We start from the raw sequence: 22,942 nt of genomic DNA, 5'->3' as shown, positions 1-22,942 counted from the left end.
ACTAACTTTATCAAGTATTTAGTATAACAGAAGGACTGCAAATAAATAACAGAAAACATTTTTCAAATTATCTTCAAGTGTACAACATAGTTCCCCTTACAAATTAACAACTCACCTTTTTAAAAGTAGGAGAAGTGTTAGTACTGTGTAAATCAAACACCAGAAATTCACCACCAAAAATTCCTCACAAATGTACCTCAGACAGTAGTATCACAAAATGGCTGTGGTTTCCTCTCATTTGAAATATATACATAACCAATTAACTTTCATCACACACAAATACAAAACCAAACTAACATTTTAATTGGTTCTAAATTTCAACACTTTCAAATGTGTTTTCCCCATGCAATTTTCCATAGGACATTTACATACGTCTACAGCCTGAATGGCTGAACGGAATTACACCAAACTTGGCAAAATGGTACATCAAACCTAAGAGGTCAGGAAGGATCTACTATGCCCCCTTATGGTCATTTCCCCCTTCGCTTTGGCCTCCTCTTGTCTCTCAATCCTACCGAGAGACAAGATGGCGGCCGCTACGGACTGTTTGGAATGTTGACAGACGCCGGAGAACCAATCAGCTTCGCAAAGCTCCGTAACGCGAAAAGTACGCGAAGCGGAGCGCTGTTACAGATATATATCTTTTTTTGAACGTTAATTTCTCAAAATCCACTGGAGCACATATATTGAGACCTAGCAAAGGCACATCGGGCTACCAGTCCCTAATATTTTGTCAAGTTTCGTGCAAATCCATTCAGCCGTTCGATTATTATTATTTATTTTTTTTTTGCCCCGCGGGGCCCTTTTAAAACCTCCACATCAAACGTAGGGGGTCAGCGAGGATCTACTATTCCCCCTTATGATCATTTGCCCCTTCGCTTTGGCCTCCTCTTGTCTCTCGATCCTACCGAGAGACAAGATGGCGGCCGCTACGGACTGTTTGGAATGTTGACAGACGCCGGAGAACCAATCAGCTTCGCTTCACAAAGCTCCGTTGCGCGAAAAGTACGCGTCCTGGAGCGCTGCCCGGTCCGCTGTTACAGATATATATCTTTTTTTAAACGTTAATTTCTCAAAATCCACTGTAGCACATATATTGAGACCTACAAAAGGCACATCGGGCTACCAGTCCCTACAATTTTGCCAAGTTTCGTGCAAATCCATTCAGCCGTTCGGGCTAAAAGTGAGGCCAACCGCCCTATGGAAAACTCAATGTTAAAAACACGTTTTGGGACCCCCCTTTTTTCTCAGCCCCCCCTTGACGAACCCCCCCCAAATTTTCAAGGGCTGCTCAGAAACAAAATGTGCCATTTTCCTGAAAATTTCAGCCAATTCTGTCCACAAACGCCAAAGTTATTAGACATAGAATTTTCAAAAAACCCATAGAGAAAAAATCCTAACTATATATACCTACTGGCGACCGCCAGTAGGTAATATATATATATATATATATATATATATATATATATATATATATATAATATATATACAAATGTATGTCTGTCTGTTTGTCCTTTATGCATTACTACACCATTCATCCCATCGCCATGAAACTTTGGGAAGTTGTTAAATACACTCACGCGAAGGTTTCTGGCATAACATTTTTTTAAATATCGGCCCCCCAAGGCCCTCATAATCTTTCAAATACTGATGTACGCACAAGACGGAAAAACAAAAAATCGTATATCCATAAGCACTCGAATAAATAAATAGAATTGAAACAACATTCCTTGAATTTCCTTTCTTTGGAGATCGCAGTACGCAGCAACGCGCGACGGGTAAGCTAGTGTATATATATATATAAGGAATGCCGCTTTCGAATTGTGCTGCAACGAGTCTCGCCAGCCAACAAAAGAAACTCGGACACGGACCAAATGGGCTCCTGCTTTTCCTTTTATTGCAGAGGTACTGTCAAAGACGTTTCGGCTCAACGGAGCCTTGTTCACATGACAACGTTTTGATAGTGGGACAGCCCTTTTAAAGTGCTAGTGACGATAAATAATGAGTATCACCTGTGAATATTATTAGCATGGACATGGAAGATATACTTCCAGCTACTGAATGGTAGCATTTAACTTTTATAAAATACATTACATAACAGTCAAATACCTTTAGTAGATACCAACGTCATAGATATATGTGCACATATTCATATGAGCGAATCCTTAATGGCAACAATAATCACTGTAAAATACATAGAGATGACAAGTCTGCTTATGATTGTAAATATGAGGGTAATAGGAAAAATACGAGAAATAAAGTGCAAGTGCATAGTTCATTATATATATACATTATTGACAATTCTAATAACATGTGCAAATATCATGAAATGTGCAAAATGAAGCGAATGTCAATAACCTATCTACAATAAATATGTGCAAAATACGCTAATTGTTCTCTTCCTAAGGACCAATATTACTGATGGAACTCTAACCCCCATATTCTGTAGTCAGACTTTGTCAAAACCTACTGTCGTTATGCCTTTTGAACTCATATTGGTTATTAATCAAGTGCTATATTTCAAAGTTAGATTCAACCTTCATGTTCTGATCGTAGTTCTACTGCTTGTAGATTATTTAAAAAGCAATATGACCATAGTGCATGCTACTGTAGAAAAAATATAGTGATTACCAAAACCAAAATAATAAACTAAACAATGTTGACAAGTGCATAGTGGATTCTTATAATCATTGTTAGTGGCTCATCTGAAAGCAGCAGCTATATATATATTTATATGTATCACCCAGAGCCTCTCCTTGTGGAAAAGAATTGAGCCGCACACACCGCAGGTAAAGTTCCTTACTTTATTTCACCATTCACGGAGACCCAATATCCTTATGCATTTCTGCCGTCCTCGGCCTTCTTCAGAGGCTGATCGCATCGCCTGCATTAGCATTTATTTGTGCCGCTTGTGACGCTAGCACTGCCCAGATCTCTGCTTTGCTTCGGCTGTGCCCCTGTTTCGCTTTCTATTTGCATCCATTTTGTTGTTGTGACCACTCCTGTCTCTCCTCCCTGCTCCCGCCTCCCAGCTGACCCTCCCTCGCCCCCGCCCCCTCCACTACCCATTTATGACAGATGCTTTTCCGCGCAGCGGTCGAGCGCAGCGGTCGCGCCCCACGCGCGCCGAAGGTGCGCCAAAGGTAAGCCCGTCTACGACCGTCCGCGCCTGGACCGCGCCCAGCGCCAGACCCCCTGGTCCTCGCAAAACCCACCCCACCCGCATAACGTACGACGCCGCTTCCTTCTTTGCCCTCAACCGTGGACGCTCACCACAATGCTGCACAGCTACCCCAGGACACACCCATGGACCATTCACCTGCCACTCCTGCAAATTCACCATTTATAAGGACCCACACCAAATCCACTTCCCCCAAACACAGCTCCGACTCTAACCACCTGAAGTGCATCCTGCTGAACACCCGCTCGGTCCACAGACACGCCACTGAACTCTGGGATCTACTCGACACTACATCGCCGGATGTCGCCTTCCTTACTGAAACATGGATGAACGCCTCATCAGCACCCGACATCGCCATAGCCATCCCGGACAATTACAAGATCATCCGAAAAGACCGCACCATCCAAACAGGAGGAGGCATCGCCATCGTCCATAAGAACAACGTCCAAATCGCAACCAGCTCCGACGACAACCTCGCGGCCGCCGAACACCTTCACTTCCAGATCCACACCGACCCCAGGACCACACTTAGAGGCACCCTTATCTACAGACCACCAGGAACACGCACACAATTCAACGAAGACATCACTGACTTCATCAGCCCACATGCCCTCACATCCGAGAACTACATCCTTCTGGGAGACCTCAACTTCCACCTGGAAAAGAAGAACGACAGCAACACCACCACCCTTCTGGACAACCTGGCCAATCTCGGACTCAAACAACTTGTTGACACCCCCACCCACTTAGCCGGACACACGCTCGACCCTATCTTCACCTCCAGCAAACACAACTCCTTCGATCACACCTCAACTCTTCACTGGACGGACCACAGCTGTGTCCACATCAGCTACAATAAGACCACGACTCACAACCCCCCACAACCCATTCCTCGAAGAAACTGGAACAAAATCACCACCGACCAACTCACCACATCGCTTAACCAAAACCCTCCTGCCATTTCATCGGACCCAAACCAAGCCGCCACCAAACTCACACAATGGATCACCCACAGCGCTGACGAATTAGCACCCTTGAAAAACCACCAGATCAAACAAGGCAGCAAAAAGGCCCCCTGGTTCAACGATGACCTCAAGAAAAAACCCAACCACTGACAACCTGACCACCTTCAAGGACGCCACCCGCAAACACCACCAATTGATCCGATCCACCAAGAAATCAGCATTCAAGGATCGACTCGACAACAACGCCCACAACAGCAAGGAACTATTCAACATCGTCAAAGAATTTACCAACCCCACTGCTGGCACCAACGACATCACTCCCTCCCAAGACCTCTGCGACTCTTTATCCTCTTTCTTCCACAACAAAATCGCCGACATGCATAACAGCTTTGAAAACCAGTCCGAAGAACAGTTCACTCCACCCACTTCTGAACCAAAACAGCACTCTCACAACCTTTGCGCCTGGAACCCAATCACTACTGAAGACACCATCCGCCTGATGAACTCCATCCACTCAGGTTCTCCAACCGACCCATGTCCCCACGACATCTTCAACAAAGCAGACTCCATCATCGCACCCCATCTCCGTGATGTCATCAACTGTTCCTTCAACTCCGCTACCTTCCCGGAAAGCTGGAAACATGCCGAACTCAGCGCCCTTCTGAAGAAACCCACAGCAGACCCCTCTGAACTTAAGAACTACCGCCCCATCTCACTCCTCCCATTCCCTGCCAAAGTCATTGAGAAAGCCGTCAATAATCAGCTCGCCGCCTTCCTCGAATCCAACAATTCCCTCGACCCCTCACAGTCCGGCTTCCGAGCCAAACACAGCACCGAAACCGCCCTCATCGCAGCCACAGACGACATCCGAACGCTACTGGACAACGGAGAAACAGTTGCCCTCATCCTACTTGACCTCTCCGCCGCCTTCGACACAGTCTGTCATAGCACCCTCATACAACGCCTCAGCAACCTTGGAATACAAGGAAAAGCTTTGGACTGGATCATCTCATTCCTCGCCGGAAGAACCCAAAGAGTCCGCCTCCCCCCATTCAAATCAGAGGCCACCGAAGTAATCTGCGGCGTACCACAAGGATCATCTCTCAGTCCCACCCTCTTCAACGTTTACATGAGTCCCCTCGCATCCATCGTGCGACAACACAACCTCAACATCATCTCCTACGCAGACGACACCCAGCTGATCCTCTCCCTCACCAAAGACCCAAACACGGCAAAAACCAATCTACATGAAGGAAAGAAAGACATAGCCGAATGGATGAAGAACAGCTGTTTAAAACTTAACTCTGACAAAACGGAAGTCCTTATCTTAGGATCATCCCCCTCTGCTTGGGACGACTCATGGTGGCCACCGGCCCTGGGTACAGCACCCATACCTACTAATCATGCACGTAACCTGGGCTTCATCCTAGACTCCTCCCTCTCGATGACCAGACAAGTCAATGCCGTCTCATCCTCATGCTTCAACATCCTACGCATGCTCAAAAAAATCTTCCGCTGGGTCCCCACCAAAACTAGAAAGACAGTCACCCACGCACTGGTCACCAGCCGACTGGATTATGGAAATACCCTTTACGCCGGATCCACAGTCAAACTACAGAAAAAACTCCAACGCATCCAAAACGCCGCAGCCAGACTCATACTGGACATCCCCCGTCAAGCTCACATTTCCGGTCACCTGAAGGAACTCCACTGGCTCCCCGTCAACAAGAGAATAACGTTCCGTCTCCTCACCCACGCACACAAGGCCCTCTATGACCTAGGACCCGAATGCCTCAACACACGACTGTCCTTCTACACACCCACCCGCCAACTACGATCATCCAATGAAGCCCTCGCCGCAATTCCGCGCATCCACAGATCCACCATGGGAGGAAGATTCTTCTCCTACTTAGCGGCCAAAACCTGGAATTCTCTCCCCACTCAACTCCGCCTTACACAGAACCACCTCTCCTTCAGAAAGCAGCTAAAAACCTGGCTATTCGATAAATAATGCACCCACCATCCCTCAAGCGCCTTGAGACCCTCTGGGTGAGTAGTGCGCTATACTAATTCCTGAACTTGAACTTGAACTTAGAGGAGGGGCTTGTTGCATCACATGGCCTCCCAAGCACACATAGACCCGAAAATTGCTCCAATAATAATTACCCTCAGGTGGGTGCCCCATTGAGCGTCCATGATGAGCATGCTGGTCTTTGTAGTGCATTTGGGGCTTCAATTACTTTCCTTCAGTGGGCGATGTACACATTGATTTGTTTAATGAAGTTGTCCTGCGGTCCCCTTGCGCACCATGTTCAAGTGCGCTGAGGTCCAATCCAGGGGCCAGTCCCTGGTGGCTACCCCTGCCTGTTTCCTAGCTTTCGCCACCATTCACGTTGGTCCACTCGTGGGCAGACTTGGGCGCGCTTTCTCTGGTGGTGCGTCGCTCGCGGCCAGGACCCAGCCGCATTGTATCACCCAGAGCCTCTCCTTGCGGAAAAGAATTGAGCCGCACACACCGCAGGTAAAGTTCCACACTTTATTTCACCATTCACGGAGCCCCAATATCATGCATTTCTGCAGTCCTCGGCCTTCTTCAGAGGAGGGGCTTGTTGCATCACATGGCCTCCCAAGCACACGTAGACCCGAAAATTGCTCCAATAATAATTACCCTCAGGTGGGTGCCCCATTGAGCGTCCATGATGAGCATGCTGGTCTTTGTAGTGCATTTGGGCCTTCAATTACTTCCCTTCAGTGGGCGATGTACACATTGATTTGTTTAATGAAGTTGTCGTGCGGTCCCCTTGCGCAACATTTTCAAGTGCGCTGAGGTCCAATCCAGGGGCCAGCCCCTGGTGGCTATATATATATATATCCACTCGATCTCCGTTTCAACAGCACACTGCCATACACCAAAAACGAAGTCCAGGCCACATTCCTTTGAAAAACGCTGTTTATTAGCAGCAACCTCCCCCATATATATATATTACCTTATTAGTTATATTTAGGACCGAGGAAGAGCATTTTCGTTTTGCTTATAACTTTGGCATTATTTGACTGATTTTTATGAAATGTATAAAACTAATTTATTGCTCTTATCAGCTTCCATGTTGAAGGTTTGGGGGTGATTCATTAAGTGGGGGCCGTAAACTGTAAACTGATGTGCTCTGGGCTCTGTAGCATACTGGCCAAAGCAAACTGGCAGTAGTGAAGACGGTGGCAGTGTCTTTCCCGATCCGCTTTGTTTGCCACAGGTAGAATTCAGTGCTCCTCATGCTAATGCTGATTTTTAAAAAACGTGCATTTTAATTTGGAACTTGTAATTGTGTTCTGACTGCAACTCTGACTGCATTTTATCAAAAACGCTATATGTGCCATTTTGGGGAATTGTAAGGGGGGCTTGGCACTCACCGGATAACTACAGGAAGCCTGGGCTCAGTCACCACTCCTGCCCGCCCCGGTCCGACGCGGTAGCCAGTACCGTTGCATGGAGGGTGGGTCAGGGAGAGCCAGGCACTTCCGCCCTACCACTGGAGCGGTTAGCGGTCTAGTCGTAGGAACTCCAGGGTATTTAGCCTTTGTCTGACTTCGAGCGCGTAGCGTTCGCGCGCAGTGAAGCACCGAAGACGCGCGAAGAGTAGCCAAAGAGTAGCCCGTCTGCGCCCGTCCGCAACTGGACGGGGCCAGGGGCCATGGACTCTGTCCAGGTCAGTATAGATCCTGCTGTTCAGCCCAGGAATTATTGAACCTTCAGTCAGCCCCCCTACAAGGCTGCGCCCGAGACTCCTGGCCATGTCTGGAGGGTCCCATTGCGTGCATATACTGCCGGTTTCAGGCTTCCCACTTATTTAGTTTGGTTGGGTGCTACAGGGGGGAATCACATTTGCTGACTGGTTGAAAGAGCCTATTATGCAACACCCGCTCCCTACCGAAACACCATACTGAAATTTGGGATCTCATTTCCACCTCACAGCTTGAGTTATGTTTTTTGACCGAGACTTGGCTGAAACTCCATACGGTCCCTGCTATTACCCTGGGCATCCCTGCAGGATATAAAATTATAAGGCTGGATCGACCTGTTCAAACGGGTGGTGGCATTGCTATCATTCATAAGGAGGGGACCAATGTCTCTATACTGGAACAAAGGAGTAACCCCTCGATGAAAATTATGATCTTTAGGATCAATACTCTGTCTAAAGCCCTCTGGAAGGGGGCATTGGTCTATTGTCCTCCAGGGCCGAGTACCAACTTCGCACTCTCCCTAGTTGAAGTATTGGCCCCGTATTTCAAAGTTGGAAGTGATTTTTTACTTCTAGGACACTTTAGTGTACACGGGGACCTTCCCAAAAATCCCGAGACCTTATCTTTTTTGGCGGACCTATCTTTATTAGGACAACAAAGGCCCTACTCACTTAGCAGGTCATACATTGGATATGATCTTTTCCAACTCCTCTAAGATCGCATGTCGACCTTCCATTCAGGTGAACTGGTCAGACCATTTTGTAATTGAATTTTCCCTATTGGGTTTGGATAAACCTAGCAAACGCCCCCCCCCCCTCCTTCTACTTGGAGTAGACAATGGTATAAAGTGAGATTAGATGATTTTCAGAAGGCATTAGTTGAGCCCCTTATTACGGCTTCTGATAACATTGAATCGGCCCTATCTAAGTTCAACTCTGCCATCTCAACTGCGGTTGACTCTTTGACCCCCATGAAATTATGTAAACAACGTCCCACATCTTGTCAGGAGGCGTGGTATACTGATCAATTACTTTCAGATAAACAGGCTTGTAGAAAGTTAGAAAAAGCCTGGAGAAAAACGCATTCTGGGAAAGATAAAAAGAGTTATTATACTGCCCTGTCTACATATCACAAAAACATTAGACTGGCCCGAAAAACCACATTGCCTCGCAATTAGCGGAGGCTGGCAATTCCTCCAAGGTATTATATTGGATTTTACAAGCCTTCACTAAACCTGCGGCTTGCGAAAGTCTTGACGTATCCTCACAATCACTATGTGATGACATCTGCATCTTTTTTAGAAATAAAATAGAGTTGATATATGATAAAATCATCAAGACTATAAACCCTATGGATTGCCCCCCCACTCCCCTCTATCACTCCCGGACCATTGATACCGCCACGCTCATTTCCTTTCCAGCAGTCGTTCAGAGCGATATTGAGACACTAATAGGTCAAATTAAGAAAGGGTCCCCTTTAGATCTTATCCCTGCCAGAATTGTTTCCTCCTTGGGCAATTCTCTTTGTCCTATGATTCAGACTCTGGTGAATATCTCTCTTTCTGAGGGTCAGGTACCACAGGAATGGAAGAAAGCTCTTGTAAATCCCAGCCGTAAGAATTCTGCTCTTCCCTGGACGGACTTATCCAACCTTCGCCCCATATCTCTACTCCCATACCTGAGCAAGATGACAGAAAAGCATATCAACACCCATCTGTCGAATTTCATCGAGCTGACTGGATGTTTAGATCAATCCCAGTCCGGATTCAGGCCCAACTATAGCACGGAATCGGCGCTCCTCTCTGTTACTGATACCATCAGAATGTCACAGGATAAGGGGAGCTCTGTGATTTTGGTGCTGTTGGACCTGTCCGCAGCCTTCGACACGATATTGCATGAAATCTTGCTCAGTCGCTTGCAGGAGGTTGGGGTCAGGGGTTTTGCTCTGTCCTGGCTGAAGAGTCTTCTATCGGGCCGCTCGCAGAGTGTCAGTTTCGGTTTTTTCCGTTCTGCACCTGTGGAGCTCACCAAGGGAGTGCCACAGGGCTCGTGTCTGAGTCCTACACTTTTTAATGTGTATGTGGCCCCCCTGGATGATCTTATGAGATCGTATGGATTTATTCCTCTGTCCTACGCTGACGACACTCAGCTGCTCTTTCCTTTTCAGACTCTGACTGCTGCAGTTAAGCACTCCTTTTCTGAAGGTATGAGGGCTGTGTCTCGATGGATGGCCTCAAATTTCCTGCAATGTATTGTAGGGAAAACCAAGGTCATGCTGTTTGGGGAGGCTCCACTATTGTGGTCGCTGGACTGGTGGCCATTAGATCTGGGCCCCGTCCTGAGTCCTAAGCAGACAGTAAAGAACCTGGGTGTTCGGCTGGACCAAGGGCTGTCTTTAAAGGAGCATGTCAATCAAACAACTGGATCCTGCCTCCATGTTATTGGACTCCTTAGACGTGTGTATCCTTTACTGCCAGACGCTTCTAGAAAGACCCTTTTCCAGGCTTTAGTGCTTAGCCGCCTGGACTACTGTAATGGGCTACTAATATCAGCAAACGACAACTTGCTAATTTGGCTCCAGGTGGCTCAGAACACCGCTGCAAGGTTAGTTCTCAATGCTCTGCCCCGAACCCCCTCCCGTCCTCTTTTGGAAAAGCTTCATTGGCTACCAATCCGACAACGGGTTAAATTCAAAACCTGCTGTATTATCCAAAAGAGTATTTATGGCTCAGGCCCTTTGTACATGGCTGAGAAGTTTGTCCCTTACAATCCTGTATGTACCCTCCGCTCCAGCAACCAATATCTTTTACAGGTTCAGTCTATTAGAAGGGCTAGACTGGGCGGAAGAGCTCTCTCATTTCTGGTCCCCAGTCTCTGGGACAAACTACCTGCTACTCTTAGGTTATGCACTAATCATCTAGACTTTAGGAAATTGTTGAAGACCTTTCTGTTTTAAATAAAGAGTCTCCCTCTTTGCTGGATCCTGAGAGCACTGTCCCTTCAGTCTGCTGGGTGATCTAAGCGCAGAGATACTCTTTCGGGAGTCGAGTCTAGCGCTATACAAGCCTATAAATAAATAAATAAATAAAATAAATAAAGTATTTACCCCTACCCGTGTGAAAGTGCTGTTTTGCGCACTGTGAGATGGTGCGGAGGTGAGGGGCCGGTGAACTCGACGATGAAAGCGTGTACCTAAACTGTGAGCTGAGTGCTTTGTAGCATCCTGGCAGAAGCGAAGTATTTAACCTTACCGGTGTGAAAGTGCTGTTTTTCCTAGAGTGAGATGGTGTTAAGGTGAGGTACCGGTAAAGTCGGGGATGAAAGTGTGTGCTTAAACTGTGAGCTGAGTGCTGTAAACTGATGTGTTGTGGGCGTTGTAGCATACTGGCCGAAGCGAAGTATTTACCCCTACCGGTGTGAAAGTGCTGTTTTGCCCACTGTGAGATGGTGGTGAGGTGAGGTGCCAGTAAACTCGGGGATGAAACCATGCGCCTAATCTGTGAGCTGAGTGCTGTAAATGGATGAGCTCTGGGCGGTGTTGCATGCTGGCTGCTGTAACATATGTGTGCAGGTGGTGTTAGTATGTGTTTAGAGTATAGCGGGAGTGGGAAGCAAACTACCCATTGGTAACGGTCTGAAGACTCGGGGATGAAACTGTGAGTGTAAGTTGTGAGTTTATTGCTGTAAAGTGATGTGGCCGCTGTAGGATACTGGCCGCTGTATCATACCTGTATAAGTAGTGTTAGTGTGCATTTATACTATACAGGAAGTGGGAAGCAAACTACTCACCCCTAACAGTCTGAAGACTCGAATGAAGTGTTTTAGGAAGCAGGAATAAAGAAATAATCGTGAAGATTATAATGCAGAATGTTGTAATGCCACAGAAGACAAATGGTGAAATGAGGTGTGTCTATGTGTAATGAAGGGATGGAGTTTGAAAATTATATAGAAAGTGTCTTTATGTAAGTGCCATAATTGGACCCAGTGGTGTAACAGCTAGGGCATCCAGCTGATGCAAAGGTGAACCACTTTTGCAGTAGTCAAACGTAAGCTCCTGCACCAGTGAATTGCATATTACATGTTACAGTTGCATGTGGCATAAACAATAGCTATTGCACTTGAATGACTCTACATTCTATAAGGATAATAAAGGTAGGATACGATTACCACATGTATCTTTTAAGAAAAGAAAGAAATAAAAAAGAAATTGCAAAATGTAATGATCAAACTTTTTAGGTACCTTGGCAGTGCTTTTTTGTCGCACAAAATTATCAACAGTAATATAGTCAGCAATCTGTTGTACAGTTGATTCAATGTGGTGCATTTCAGAATTGGTACTTCTACCCACATTGGAACTTTGAGGATGAATACAATCATTGCGCTTCTGAGAAGCACATTCAGTACCTTTGTAGTCAAACTATACATTATTGTCTTCAGCTGTTTCAAAAAAACATTCTTGTGTAGAAAGCTAAAGCACGAACTGTGACAAACTCCAACAGCTTCTGCTGTAGTCAAATCGAAGCTCCTGCATCAGTGAATTGCACATTATATGTTACAGTTCTATGTGAAATACACAACAGCTATTAGACATGAATGAATAAATTGTATAATGAAAATAAAGGTAGTTTATTATTACCACATTGTGCCAACCAGTTCCTAAACAAAGTCGTCTTTTTTCATTTTTATCGTCAGGTTGTGAGCAGAGGCTGAGTTTGAGTAAATTTGTGTGAAAGGGCTTCATGAATAACAGGCAGGCAGAGAGGCATGTGCACAAAGAATAGACGTGGTTTCTAAATGGGTGTCAGGTTTAGGCTAATTTAGGAAGTAAATAGCGTATTTACATAGGCCATACATCACCGATCCCTGGTTAAAGTGGAGACGTAAGGGGCAATAATGAAGACAGAGTTCAAATGTCTGAGTATACGTTGAAAGTTATTATATCAAAGTAGTAGGATTGAAGTGTATTATAAAAAATGTAAAGGAAAAAGTAAAAACAGATGGAAAAAATCCATTCAAGAATAACGGTAGTTTCTTACAAGTCTTGGAGATTGCAGTCCAGGAGTTCTTCAGATGCGTAATGTTCCAAGGGGCTGTTGTTGCCATCGTCTGAGAAAAGAGAAGTGATCCAATTCATATCCTCGAAGGGACAGTAATGTTCCTCGAATGTTGGAGCTGCAATTTGAATAGGGAGGCAATCTGCAATGTTGTGAAAGGTCGCACGTTGCAGGAGATCTTTTGCGGCTGCGCAGGAATCCCATTCCGCTATGATTCCTTTTTGCATTGCATTTGCCATTGCTCCACTGCCAGAACAATCACATTCATGGTTTTCAAGATAATGCATTACCTGCTGGATATCAGGAGCGATTGTTGGGATGTTGGCAAGGCATAGATCCATTCGCCAGTCAATCAAACGATGGTTGTACGCATATTGCATAAGTGTAGATAAATGTTTTGTTGTAGCTGGCTCCGATAATAGATAGAGGCAGGTAGCAGAAAAGTTGATGCGAATTCTGTCGGACATAGTTGTCACCACAGAGAGCTTAGCAATTTTTAGAAGTAGAATTCGTAGTAGGATGGCCGTAAGGAGAGCGAGAATTAGGGGCACTGTTCCTGTTATTCCAGAGATGACCGCATCAATGTAGTCTGGTATTAAAAGAAGAACAGTTCGGAAGCGTGTTAGAAGGCTGAAGGAGACCGTGTTGAAAAAGTGTGCCAGACATGGGTGTGACGTGTTACAAAATTGTGTAACAATCCACAAAGTGTAATTGGCAATTCGTATTTAAAAGGGAATGTATTTTACTTGAAATTCGTTGTATCTGCAGTCGATACATTTCTTTTGCAGATGTGAGGGAGACTACATTTCTGAACACAAGCGCTTTTAGGCTTTTTTTTTCATGAAATCTGTTTTCAAACTAGGAATTAAAGGCTGTGTTGAAGGTTGGGAGTTACTTTGTGTGGGTGGAAATAGACATTGCCACACCAAGCTACTATGTTTGAAACAGTAAGGACATGCGGCGTGCCAGCTCACATTCCGTAGGAGTGCATGTTATTGAGAAGCAGATAACTGCCATTAGAAAGCTGTGTGAATGTTGGTCTCATTGTAGGAGTTTGCGTCCTTTTAGGAAGGGACGCAAGATTGGGGGTTGTAAGTTTAGAAGCACTGTGTAGTTGGACATTCTTGGATAGTAATGAATGACTGCCATTGTGGTCGCACAATTCACCTGTGAGAAAAACTTCTGTATGCTCTTTAAGACAGCGATATGTCAAAGGGAGAAACCCCTGCTTGTGAATAAACACGCCTTACTTATATAATCACATTCAACAAGACAAACAAGATGTAGCAGACACAACAACACTACATACTGTGGGAAACGTGGCTAGCCATGTACACGAACCAAACATGGCATGGCACCTATGCCTCACAATGCAGAATGCAGGGAGAGATGGGAGAGATGGGAGTGTGTGCAAAGGTGGCAAGTGATTATTGATTATAAAAGTATATAATGCAAAGTCTTGAGGGGATGTGCCGGACAGAGTTGAGTATGCAGAGCAAAGACATCTACATATCATCAAACAATGATGTTCTATTGAGTGAAGTGGATAGTGGATGCATCCATGATAGTACAGTCATTAGGGAAGATTATGGAATGGTAGAGCGTACGTGTCCCCCCCCCCCAAATGTTTAGGGTAGAGGGCTGGATCGGCGTACGCAAGGCTAGCGTAGGGGTATGAAGAAAAGGCACGTTTCTCTGGGTGTGGTTCTCTTCCAGATTGGCGAACGTGTCTGCCAGGTCTGCACAACTTATACCGACATGAGGCTGATGGCTTAAGCGAAGGTGGCTGCATGAATGATGCTTTCACCGTATTGGTATCTGAAAAATGTCATGGCCGCTGCGTATATGCCCCACAGTTCACCTTTTGACACCGCCGTATGTGAAAGAGGGCCCACCACGTGCCAGCGGAAGCTCCTGGGCCAAGGTCTGTGAGCTCGGAAGGCTCCTGAGATTAACACTGGCTACCGCGACACAGGCACACAGCGCCAAGCCTGAGGCCTAGCACTGTGGAGTGCTCTGTATACTACTAACACAGTATTCCTGGAGGTACCAACAGTTTTAATACCATAGTGGGTGATGTTAGAACTGTATCTGAGAGTGGAGATGAAGGTACTCCCTTCGACCAGGTGCAACCAACTCTACATCCCAACATTCGGACCATATCTGAATCGCCATTGTAATTCAGAATTATCCTCGTTTCTGGTATCTGGGTCATTAAAAAAGCAAGTGACAAGGTGAAATCAGTCCATCGTGCAACCCTACTGAACACCAACTCTGATTTGTCTACCAATAACATCGAGATACCAGAAAAGAGGATAATTCTGAATTACAATGGCAAATCAGATATGGTCCGAAAATGTTTAGTAAAAAATTGGAATATCCTGAAAAGAGATCCAATATTTAGTCCTGATCTTCCTGAAAGACCTAAAATTACGTACAGGTGTGGACGTAATCTTAAGGATATCCTGGTGCACAATGATATAGGTGACCCCAAATTGAGTAGAGGGATTGATCTGTGTGGCATTTACCCATGTGGGCATTGTAAGGTCTGTAATAACAGTCACATGGTAAAGGAATATTGGAGCCCTAGATCCAATAAAATGATTGCCATCAAACAATTTTTGACATGCACCAGTACCTTTGGTTGTGCATGTGTTAGTCTGCCCATGTGACCTGAAGTACGTGGGTAGCACTACACATATGGCAAAAAAGAGAATACTAGAACATACGAGGGCCATCAACAAAAATGACAGACAGTATCCTATTGCTAGGCATTTTGAGACACACCATTTCTCAGATGAAACCAAATTATCATATTTTATTGTGGAACAGGTGAACTTAGGACAGAGAGGTGGTAATCGCACCTTGAAACTAAGACAAAGAGAATCGAGGTATATCATCAACATGTGTACACGTTATCCAAAAGGACATAATATGGATGAGGAGATGGCAGTACACTTACAATAAGAATGAGTATCATTAGTTATCATGCACCCTTCTCTAGTGAGAAACAACAAATATACTGCAATCTCAAAATACAGTACTGTACATATAATGTTATTTATGGTTATGTGGTTGGAATTCCAGCCAATGCATTAGCAACGGATGATTAGTATATGTTGAGCATCTAAAATGTTTTTCTTCTACTCACCCTAATCTTCATTATCTCTCTGCTCTCTCACACAGGAAGGAAGGGAGTGACTTTGACGCAGGCTTGCCACAGTAGTACCCTAAACCTTTCTCCGTGACTCATCCTTCATCTACCATCTCGGGATGTAATGTATACCTTTTTTCGAAAGTATGCGGTTTTAATTATATTTCTCACTTTGCACTGAGGTTTTTGTATTCAATTTAATTTTGTAGGAGAGGTTTTTCTCGTGATAAGTATTGACTTTGGTTCATATGATCACCCTTATATATGATCGTTTTTCAATATGACATTGTAGCAACATGAGGGATTAGGCACTAACTAGCCGCTCACCATTTTCGAGCTCCAGCGTAGACTTTTCTCATAATATAATCCTCGCTTTTAATACTGTGCATTATGAATTAAGTCGTGTGGGTCACTGGCACTAACCAGCCATGATTTGTTTATTCTGACTTACTAGTCGTTCAGACTCATGTGTCAACAACACATATCCATAATCATTTACCTGATGCAAGTTGTTGATTATGATATTATATTTTGAATACCATTGAATACAGACTATAGACTGTACAAATCCACAATATGAACTGGGATAAGATATATAAACTACGAATCCCACATAACACGGGTTAAGATTAAAATGCAATAGGCTATACAAATCCACTACATGAATTGGAATAGATATATAACTACAAATCCCAGAATGCACGTGTCAAGATGGAACTGCAATCTCGAACGTAGTTTTACTCAGTTCAATACGATCAGTGAGATCTGTACACAGATTAAGTAGGATTTTGAAGGACATTATAATACATTGGTTTTATTGAGCAGTGACCATTGAAAGTATTATATTTACATTATCATTTACGATCGTTTTGTAACATTACAAGATGGCGGTGTAAAACATAGTCCTCTTTTCATGTAGATGAACCAAAAGTGTGTTTTTTTACGTTTCTTTATAAACACGAACAAAAATGTAAAAACGTTGTGTGAACAAGCGCTTGAAACGCGTCACAACGTTTATGACTTAATAAACCTGGCTATCTTGGCTTAAGAGACCCGACTCATTTGTATTTCTTGAACTGAGTGCTTGAAGACACGCCGTTATTTATGGATATATATATATATATATATATATATATATATATATATATATATCACGTTCTTCCGTACTTTCACAGGCTTTCCTCCATAGATGGAAACAAACCCCCAGGAATGGTGTTCAAAAAGTATTATTGTTCGTCACCTGTCACCATTACGCGTTTCGGCTCCCTTGAGCCTTGATCACATGACAGTGGCAAGGTAAAACAGTGCAATATTTAAAGTGACAGTGCTCCCTGATTAACTCATCACGTGTTGCATCCTTGTAATAAAACTGGAAGACATACTTCGATGTTCGCACTTTTCAAACAATGTGCATTTCATTTAGTATTTGTTATTTGTTCAGCCATACAATAAACAAATAGTAAAATCTCATGCAAGCATTTTTTTAAAAGCCATCTGAGCAATTCGTAAAATACTAATCACAATTGTAAACACATGTTTGAGGCTTTATATAATATCGGTCAAATACCTATAAAATGGTTTCTATGCTGTACTTGGTCATCGTTTGGCAACAAATTGCGGGTTAAATCCCTGTTTGTGTGGTCTTCCCATGTTTGCCATTGATTTAGTCTAGAAACTGCATGAGTTATTTACCCCCTAGTGGGTGGTTTGGATTTTGAAAGAGAGAGCAGGGAAACCGGCTGTCTCTTTCAAAATTCAAACCATGTTGCTTTTCCACACGGGGAGCTGCATGTAAGCAGCTCCCCATGTGGAAAAGCAATGCCGGCTCCCATAGGATGCGGGGAGCCGAATGGGACCATGGGAGCATTGGGGCTCCCGCCACGGTCCTCAACGTTATTTATAAGCCCCGGGGGGTGGGGTCCTTGGGGATAATAGTAATTGGTGATAGGGGCTATTTTTTTTCCTGTAAAATTAGGAGTCGCGCACCCAGCGCCGCGCTCAGTGTTGTCCCCTGGTTTTTCACACGTTGGATGCATGATTCATAATCTGTAGGGTGCAAGACTCCAACGCGTTTGGTGCACGGCCTCTAAGCGTTTGGTGCACAACTGCGACTCCAAGCAAAAAAAAGATATTTTTTTCAAATATACATTAAGTTTATGTGTTTAGTTCTTAGGTGGCTCTAAAAAGAGCCCTTGTGTTTATTGAGAGATTTTAGTACCGACAAGTAAGTACCTATGCAGAGTCTAAAGTTCAAGAGGAAGACTCTGTTTACCTCATCTGTAAAATGTACACCATCTCTCCTATAGATGCCATCCATATTGAAACGCAGATTGTTGTGGTAAATGGACCCTATTCTATAGTCTCGGAGAAAAGCAGAAACAGATTTATTCACATGTTTCCTAGCTTTTTCAATCTGTGGACAAAATTGATTGGACCAGTTCCATTTCTGCCTTTGGCATATGTTAGAATAGACAATGGCAGTTTGGGGGAAAAGTGACATCAATTCTCCAAAGGTGACCTTCATAAGCATTTCCAGACCTACCCTAGTCAAAATGCCTAGGTCATTGCCACCACAGTGCACAATTATGAGGTCAGGGTGTTGGAGATGCAGAAAGGATTTAACCAATGGCATCAATTGGTGCCACTTTAATCCTCTCTGTCCAATCCATTTAATGTCTACATTTTATAAACCTAGGTCTTTGTGACTTCCTTTGTTTTCTGCATACCTTTGGCTCCAGAAAATATAGCTGTGTCCCACAATCCACACTCTAAGCATCTTGAAGGGTGGTCTGGATGTACTCAGATGGTCTCTGTAAATGAAATGGCAGTTTGAAAACTAAGATTTTTGTAAAATGTTGGATAAGATGCAGTTTCGAAAAAAGAAAATAAATGATTGGTTGTTTAACAACATTTGGCACTAGGGTGCATGTTTCTGTTTTTTAAAAGCATGATTCTTATTGGTTAACAAAAACTGATTGAAAGAAACATTACATAAGATAAGCTGATATGTTCAAAAGTCAAGCATACTTGCTGTTGTGATTAGCAACATTGTGTGGGGAACTTTTGACCTTTGTGCTCAGTTAAGTGTTCCATGAACTGTTTCTATGATAACAGGCTGAAGGACGATTGGGGTAGAGTTCAAATTTATGTCAATTGGAAAGGGTTGAAATGTGTACCCAATAGAAATGTGTGTTTGCTTTTGAATTAATGTGGGAAGCAATGTGATTTGACGTTTAGGTGTATATGTGTTCAAAATGAGAGGGAAACTTTGCCATTCTTTGGTTTTGGTGAGAGGTGTACAGAACAGAGATTCTGTATAAGAAAATCTGGTGTGTGACTGACATACTTCTTATTCTACAAAACAATTTGAAAGGTGAGTTATTAGTTTGTGATGGGATGTATGTGGTGCATTTTGATTTTAATAAGACTAATGTGTTTCTCCTGCTAAAGTGCAGGGAATAGTTTTTTTTCTCTAGAATCTTATTGTGAGCGTGTGTGCATTTAGAAACCATTCTGAGATAAGCATTTGTGTATTTCATGTGTTTGCAGACAGATAACTGTGCTGTTCTCATGGTCTGGTTGAATTAGAAACGAGTCATTGTTCATGTATTTTCAAAATGAGTCAAGTTTCTACACTAAAATGAAGTACTCTTTCTAGACTATGAAATGTGTTTTGGTAAAATGCAAGGGTTAGTGTTGTTTGTCTAGAAACACACAGTGAAACTTGTGTGCATTTAGGAATCACTCTGACAGAAGCACTCTATACTAATGTGTTGTAGAAAATGTTGTGCAATGTGTGCAGTCACCTTAGGATAGTGTTGCTTGTCTAGAATCACACAGCGAGTCTGTGTGCATTTAGGAATCACTCTGTGAGAAGCATGTTGGTACTTCATGTGTTTGCTGACATGTAATTGATTAAAAACCTATTGTGTTCTCACATTATGGTAGAATTAGAAAATAGTCATTGATTATGTATTTGCAAAATGAGTTCAGCTTTAATAGTAAAATCCAGTAATGCAATATGTGGAATGGATACTTGATGTGTTTGCTGTTCTTTGTCTGGAATCACACTCCTATGCACTATGCAAGTAGTAGTCTAAGCATCTTTACACTTGTCTTTCAGGCCTACATTTCCCCAGTCAGTATCTATACACTCCATCTATAAGAAATACTGTAATTTGTCTAGAATTACACTGTGAGTCAGTGTCCATTTGGGAAAACTGAGAGAGAATGATTTGGTTGGTTGATGTGTTTGCAGACATATAAGTACATGTACTGTTGCAGTCAGCCAGGCTTTAGTGCATGCAGTGCTTGAAACTCCTCTGTACTATGCAAGTAGTAGTCGAAGCATGTTCACACTTGTGCTTCAGGCCTACATTTCCCCAGACAGTATCTATACTCTCCATTTATAAGAAATACTGTTACTTGTCTAGAATCACACCGTGGGTCAGTGTCCATTTGAGAAAATTGAGAGAGAATGATTTGGTTGGTTGATGTGTTTGCAGACATATAAGTACATGTACTGTTGCAGTGAGCCAGGCTTTAGGCCATGCAGTGCTTGAAACTTCTATGCACTATGCAAGTAGTAGTCTAAGCATCTTTACACTTGTCTTTCAGGCTTACATTTCCCCAGTCAGTATCTACACACTCCTTTTATAAGAAATACTGTTTTTTGTATAGAATTATACTGGGAGTCAGTGTCCATTTGGGAAAATTGAGAGAGAATGATTTGGTTGGTTGATGTGTTTGCGGACATATAAGTACATGTACTGTTGCAGTGAGCCAGGCTTTAGGGCATGCAGTGCTTGAAACTCATATGCACTATGCAAGTAGTAGTCTAAGCATCTTCACATTTGTCTTTCAGGCCTATATTTCCCCAGTAAGTATCTATACACTCCAAATGTAATAAATACTGTTATTTGTCTAAAATCATACTGTGAGTCAGTGTCCATTTGGGAAAATTGAGAGAGAATGATTTGGTTGGTTCATGTGTTTGCAGACATATAAGTACATGTACTGTTGCAGTGAGCCAGGCTTTAGGGCATGCAGTGCTTGAAACTCCTATGCACTATGCAAGTAGTAGTCTAAGTGTCTTCACACTTGTCTTTCAGACCTACAGTTCCCCAGTCAGTATCTATACACTCCATTTATAAGAAATACTGTTATTTGTCTAGAGTCACACTGTGAGTCAGTGTCCATTTGGGAAAATTGAGAGAGAATGATTTGGTTGGTTGATGTGTCTGCAGACATATAAGTTCATGTACTGTTGCAGTGAGCCAGGCTTTAGGGCATGCAGTGCTTGAAATTCGTATGCACTATGAAAGTGGTAGTCTAAACATCTTTACACTTGCCTTTCAAGCCTACATTTCCCGTCAGTATCTCTACACTTTATTTATAAGAAATACTGTTAATTGTCTAGAATCACACTGTGAGTCAGTGTCGATTTGGGAAAATTGAGAGAGAATGATTTGGTTGGTCTGTGTGTTTGTAGACATATAAGTACATGTACTGTGCAGTGAGCCAGGCTTTAGGGCATGCAGTGCTTGAAGCTCCTATGCACTATGTAAGTAGTAGTCCAAGCATCTTCACACTTGTCTTTCAGGCCTACATTTTCCCAGTCAGTATCTATACACTCCATTTATAAGCAATACTGTTATTTGTCTGGAATCACACCGTGAGTCAGTGTCCATTTGAGAAAATTGAGAGAGCACGACCACCTACACTACCCATTCACCACTGCACTACCCTAAATCCTAAAACACTACCCAGCACGACCCCCTACACTACCCAAACACCATTGCACTGCCCTAAACCTTAAATGTACCCCTGCACACCTCCTAATCTACCCAAACAGCACTGCAATACCCTAGAACAGTACCTCAGTACGACCCCCTACACTACACAAACACCACTGCACTACCCTAAACTCTAAATCTGTACTGCTGCAAAACCATAGTGACTGTTTATGAATCATGTACTAATCCATTCACTAAAGTAAAAGTGAACCAATTATGAATTCACTCAGTGTCTCTTCTTATAGTATTGTAATCATTTAGTTAATATGCATGTATTCATGCAGTGAGCCAGGTTTTAGGGTTATGGAGTGCTTCAAACTGCTATTCACTATGCATGCAGTAGTCTAACCACCTTCACACTTGTGCTTCAGGCCTACAATTTCTTAGTTAGAATTTATATGAAATGTGTTTGTATAGTAATGGAAAAGTATAATTTATAAAGTTATCATTAAACACTTATTACGAATATTTTTTACAGATACTGTTTATCATCATTAAAATAAAGTTATCATGCCCGAGAAAGAAAGAAAAAGAAAATGTCTGGAAAAGGATACTTACTTGAAAAAAACTCAACCACAAGTATTGGATAATGTGGCTAAAAAGAGTAAAAATTATGGTAAGCCCACAAAGAACTTTATTAAAAATATCACTAGAGTCGGAAAAAAAACTGAACATTTTAAAAGCACTGAAAATGTTCCAAGCATAAAAAACAAGTGCAAAGAATTGGAAAGGAAAAAAGGAAATATACATATAAAGGATCCAACTTATAGCAAAAGAAGAGAAAATCAATATAAAGAAATCCGCAAAAAATTATTTTACAACAGAGTAGTACATAATTTGATGAAAGATACGAAGAAATATAAAAAGAGAAAATTATTTTATAAAATGAAGAAGCATATCGAATCATTGTTGAAAAGGCTTTTGAAGTAAAAAGGAAACTATTCATTTTAGTATTAAACAGAATTTGATCACTAGATAAACCAATACATTTAATGAAGGCCAAAAGTAAGAGGAAAAAAGTAATTAACAGAACAAATTTTGGAGATTTTTTTGGGG

This window comes from Lissotriton helveticus, chromosome 4_1, assembly GCF_964261635.1.
Source record: "Lissotriton helveticus chromosome 4_1, aLisHel1.1, whole genome shotgun sequence".
Classification (NCBI taxonomy): domain Eukaryota; kingdom Metazoa; phylum Chordata; class Amphibia; order Caudata; family Salamandridae; genus Lissotriton; species Lissotriton helveticus.
This window is presented reverse-complemented; position numbering follows the sequence as displayed.